A 6000-nucleotide genomic window follows, 5' to 3' on the forward strand; every position below is an offset into this window, starting at 1 on the left:
ATTCAGCTGCAAAGATTATTTATCTGATCAGTTCTCCAGTCCTTACAGTGGCTAGTTGTCACTCTGATTTCCCTCTATATCTTTATAAACTTCTGATCCCCTACTCCCCATTTCTCACCCTACATTCTTCTCAGAAGGGTGTCCATCTTTCTCCTCCCCCAGTTATTAGGTTTGATTTTACTAGAGAATCATATTTCTCTCATCAGGCACCTTTCTCTGGAAAGGCCTTCCCTTCGACATTCAAGCAGAATTAAACTTCTTGAAATTTCAGAAAGCAGTCAAAACATGTTTTTTTTAACCAGGCCTATGATTATTAACAATATGTGTGGCATATTCAGCTATCAATATTGTCAGGCTTTTGTCATGGCCTACTCTGCTGGAGAATGCTCACAGGTACAGTGTCTGGGCAGGACATACCCGTGAGAGGCCGGACATCTGGAAGGAGTAGGATCCAGGACTGGAGCAGGAACTAGGAACCACAGAACTGGAACTCAGGAACAGGAGCAAAGGAAACTTAGAGACATGCAGGACACTGGATGGTGAATGCAGGAATATTTATAAGGAAGGAAAAACTGGAACATACTACATCATAAGAACACAGGGCAGGAAAACTGGAATACACTAGGATTGGGACGAGGATACAGGTCAGAGCATCAGATAAACTGATAGCATTTCCTTAGGGCAGGCGCCATTGAGGACACATATCTAATGCTGGTCCAATTTGAAGACCATAGGGGCATGGCTGACTTTCCCAGGACTAATCCAAACACTCTCCACAGTAGGAATGAATTCACTCAATAATCAAATCCATGAATCACTTCCAAAACAAAATGCTTTTCTTACATATAATGTTGAAAAAAATACTAAAATGTACCTAGTGAAGTGCTGATGGGAGAGGTGTAATATGGGGAATGTAACCTGTATGTTCCTGAGTATGGTGTTTGTGAGATCTAAGTGGTTTTCACATGAAGGCTGAGTGACTAGTGTACTATGCCTTACAAGTACCATATGATTAGGGAAAAGACTGAATTTCTGGCTGTTGCATCCCATGAATTCTGATTATTTAAAATTGACTATTTTACCCTAACATGTACATAGTTGGTGGCTAGAAAACCCCAAGAATAAAATTAAGAGTCAGTTATTTGAAAATGGTATCTGCTTATGCTTTATCTGTGCCAGCACTAATGGAGAGTATGGGGCTGGAGTTCATGGAGGGGAGAAGGCTGGTGTCCTCTCTGTCCAGCCAGCCAGATGGGAGTTTCTCTGCTGCCTCTGTTCATGTCCACTTCACCATCTGCATGACCACTGACCAATATTTTGAACCCACTAAATAAAGATGGGAGAAGGACCCATCAACAAATAAGGGATTTCTCCCATCATTTTATGTACACTGTTAGGAGGGTCACACTGATAAATTTAGTCTCCAGGACTTCTCCATGGCCAATGCCTATGAAACATTAAGTGATATTAAAACCGGGTTGTGGTTTGAAACATGTCCAGGCAAAATGTTGGTGAACCTAAGCTTCGCATATTATTATCATTTATGAAACTTAGTATACCGCCTGTAAAACAATTTATCCAAGCAGTTCATAATAAAAAGTGACATGATAGGGAGATCACGTGATGTGGTAAGCTGGATAGGCTGTGCCTGAGCTAGCTCTGGGTGCCGCAGCTTAATATCCCCAACAATCCGCTACCAAAACGGGCTCCAGCGATTTGAATCTAACGGATACGATCCTGCCTATGTTGATCACTACTTTTATGCATAAATCTCCTGCTTTGATACCTCCGAGAACGACTAAAAAGGACAAAGAAAAACCTCGAGGTACCGACAGCAAGATGGCGCTGGCTGCAGGAGGGCCTTCTGGTGAGGAAAGAGAAAGGATTCTTCTGCTACACCCGATGATTAGTGAAATCAAAGAGGCGGTCATAGAGGCTTTAGATAAACTCACGAACATATCCCAGCAAATTACGAATTTACAGACATCGCTTTCGGATTTTGCTCTGTGCTTCGACCAGATAGAGAGTTGTACTTTCATGCTAGAAGATGATGTGCTAGGCCTCACACAAAAGGTTTCCTCACTGGAGAATACCATTAAAGACCACGCCGAAAAAATTGATGACTTGGAAAATTGGACAAGAAGGTCGAACTTTCACCTCAGAGGCATACCGGATTCGGTAGAAGAGAATACACTACGGGGGCTTCTTTTAGATTGGATCCCTGACGCATTGGGCTTACCGGAGCTAAAGGGCACGTTGGAAATTGAACGTGCACATAGACTAGGGCCGCGCATGCAGGCGGCTGCAAGGCCGAGAACCACCATAATCAAAATTTTAAATTATGTGCATAAGCAGCGCATTTTGCAAGAAGCCAGGAAGCAACCAGACCTTCAGTTCCAAGGCTCCGGAATTCGTATGGCACCAGATTACTCGGCCAAAGTGACAGCGCTCCGGAGGCCTTTCACACCTATCTGCGGGGAGCTGGAAAAAAAACCAGATGAGATTCATTCTTCAATTCCCGGGGAAACTTAGTCTTACAAGGAGGGAAGTGGACTATTTTTGAATCTCCAGAAGCGGCAAAAAATATGCTGGATGTTTTATATACATGACTCTCTTAAGGCAAGCTGTAAAGTGAGCCATTATTTCTTATATATTTGTTGGGGGTAGCGAGTTGTGGCACCTAGTCACATGTAATCATGATCTCCCGATTAGAGTCTACGGTTAACACTGGGGTATAGAGGGGATGGGATAGGGGGGAAGGGAAGGGGAAGAGGGTTTTTTCCTGCTGCTGAAGTTCTGCACACAGATTTGAGATTTCAGTCCTCTAGGATAACTAATTGTTCTATGTTAAATATTAGCAATGGAGCCGTAGCTCAAGTGATTCCGCAGGGCAGAGGTATGGCTGGGAGCCTCCCCCGGATGGTCACAAGCCTTCCTAACTACCTAGATATGCAAATATCACAAGGACATAGGGGGTAAGCAAAGGATATTATCTTGGAATGTGGATGGGCTCGGTTTCCTTATTAAAAGGAAGAAGGTTTTCCAGACTTTACAAAGGCTAAATAAAGTGTGGTATTGCAAGCCTGCAAGAAACACATCTCACTGCAGAAGAGAGTTAAAAAACTTAGGAGGGAATGGGCAATGGCCTTTTATTTTTCCCCCGCAAAAAGTAAAAAAGGAGGGGTAGCCATTTTGATACACAAAAATGTGACCTTTACTGTAGATCAAAAATTCACGGATCCTGATGGATGTTATATCATAGTAGGCCAATTAGAGGGCAAACCCAGTACTATAAGTAATTTATATGCTCCAAATACTTATGAGCAAACATTCTTTACAGATATTTTTAATCTTTTACTGATTCATAGGCAAAGCCCACTGCTACTCGTGGGAGACTTTAATAGCATTCATGATGCCATGCTAGACAAATCATCCATACCTCGGGGCTTTCAAAAACTTGCAGAAACAGGGGTTACTTTGGCCATTAAACATTTACAACAGCTAGATATATGAAGAATCCTGCACCCAGAGGAGAGGGATTACATGCATGTCTCAAGGGCACATGCCACCTTCTCCAGGATTGATTATATATAAATTTCCAAAGATCTATTTTCCCAGGTGGAAAGGACAGAATTAGGAACCATAGCGGTAGCAGATCATGCCCCCCATATGGGTAGACTTCCAGTTTTCCACAGACACCTCTTCTGCGAAACTTTGGCGATTCCCTAATTATCTGACCGAAGATAAAACTTTTCACCAATTTATAATTCAGAAATGGGAAGAATTTAATTTACACAATGCCCAACATAAAAATGACCCAAGTTTATTTTGGGAAACAGGCAAAGCAGTCCCTAGGGGCGAAATCTTAGCATATGTAATCAGATAAAAACAGACAACTGAATAAAACAATTTTAGAATTAGAAGACAAATTGAAAGTTGCAAAGCGGGCTTTGGTGGAATCCCCCTCCCAAAGACATAAAGAGTCCTATAGAGCCAGCCTACAAACCCTTAACACCCACATAAGGGCACAAAATGCTTTAAAGAGGTCTGAGCACTCCTCCTTCCGTTTTGGTAATAAATCAGGTAAATTACTGGCTAAGGCTGGTCACTGCTAGGAGAGGGAAATCATTCATTGCCGGTCTAAAAGTGTTGGGGAGATTGTGATGAGGGGCACTGATATTTGTGAGATTCTGCGATTATTCTATGAAACGTTGTATACGGAAGATAGACAAGGGAATAAGGAGGATAAATAACTTTTTTTTGAGAATTTGAATATACCCAAATTGACAGAGTCACAGTTGGATTATTTAAACAGCCCATTATTGAAAACCAAATTACTGGCAGTAATTAAAACCAGTAAGGCCCATAAAGCACCTGGAGTGAATGGGTTCACGGCTGATTTTTATAAATTACTGTGACCCCCAACTAGTAGAGCCCATGATTCAGTTCTTCCAGGCAGTGAATGAGAAGGGTATGTTTCCTCCTGAATTTAATATGGCTTTTATTACTGTTCACCCGAAACCAGGGAAAGACCCTCTCTTGGCAGCGTCGTATAGACCTATATCATTATTAAATTGCGACCTGGAATTATACACTAGACTCATCGCAGAGAGTCTAGCCAATGTCATTCCTTCCATAGTCTCTGTACACCAGGCGGGTTTTGTGAAAAACCATAATGCAGGGGCCCATGTCACGAGATTATTATCAGCAATCAAGTCTTCACGGATGGCTCAGGTCCTGAGACTAGTGCTGCGAACGAAAAGGCAGGCCCATGCCACGCGGTGATGAGACACGGCATGGCAAGCCAGAGAAGGTAGCAATGAGGAACCAAGGTCCAGGAAGCAGAAGCGGAGACGAGGCATCAGGAAGGAACATCAGGAAGGAACATCAGGAAGACCACGAGACATCAGGAAGACAAGGGATAATCCAGAAGAGACCAGGAACATGAAGAACAATGAGGAATCCCACAAAGAACAGGAAATACCAGCAGGAGTGAAGACAAGAAGTCCATAGAAGAGACTAACTCCTTGCGAAGGCAACTAAGGACTGGAAGCTGGGCCCTTATATAGGGCTGAAGATCAGGAGACACCCAGGTGGGGCCAGGAGGCTGGCCCTTTAAATCAGTGAAGGAGGCACGGCCCACGCCCTAGGAGACAGGAAGCAGGAAGTTATGCAGAACCATGGCCAGCGGCTATGCTGCAGGAGCAGTGCAGGGAGAAGCCGGGCCTCTGCACAGGCCCCGATGTCAGCAGCGGCTCCAGCCGCCAAGAAAGCCCGGGGACTGTGGCCTCTAGGTCACGAAGTGATGATGGCATTGGCTCCGGCCGCATTGAAGTCCCGAAGTCCGTGGCTCCCTGCCGCGGTGAAGAGAGGAAACAGCTGACTGCAGCTTCTGCTGCGAAGAACATTGGCAGCTCCGTGCTGCGTTGGTAAGTGCAGAGTCATAACACTTAGTAGGGGTTTCAGTTGGCTCAAAATCTGCAGCTTGTGGAAACCAAATCTAATCAATTTGCTTTTGTGGGCTTTCATTGTAAAATTTTCATAGATTTGGACCTCTAGATCTCTCACTTGGGTTGCAGGGGTTACCTGGCAACCTCCAAGTCTATCCCTGGGGATATAGTATTTTGTGGGTTGTGGCTTAACCAAATTATTTCAGTTTTTTGGGGGGGTTCATCGATAGTTTCCATTGAGCTAGTTTTTCTTTTCTTTTAATTGAATATTTACAAATGAGAGATGTTTTTTCAAATGATTTTGTTAGAGGGATAAAGAATTGTAGAACATCTGCATATAAGAAGAAGTTTAAATCCAGGTCTGTTAGTAATTTGCATATGGGCAGCATGTAGATATTAAATAATGTTGCTGATATTGCTGATCCTTGTGGGAAGCCAGTTGTGCTTTGGAAGGTGTTGGACAAGTAATTGTCAAGTTTTACTTGGAATGATCTATCTGCGAGGAAAGAGGTGAACCATTTTAGCGCATTTCCATGTATCCCAATGTTTT

This window comes from Rhinatrema bivittatum, chromosome 2 (assembly GCF_901001135.1).
Source record: "Rhinatrema bivittatum chromosome 2, aRhiBiv1.1, whole genome shotgun sequence".
Lineage (NCBI taxonomy): Eukaryota > Metazoa > Chordata > Amphibia > Gymnophiona > Rhinatrematidae > Rhinatrema > Rhinatrema bivittatum.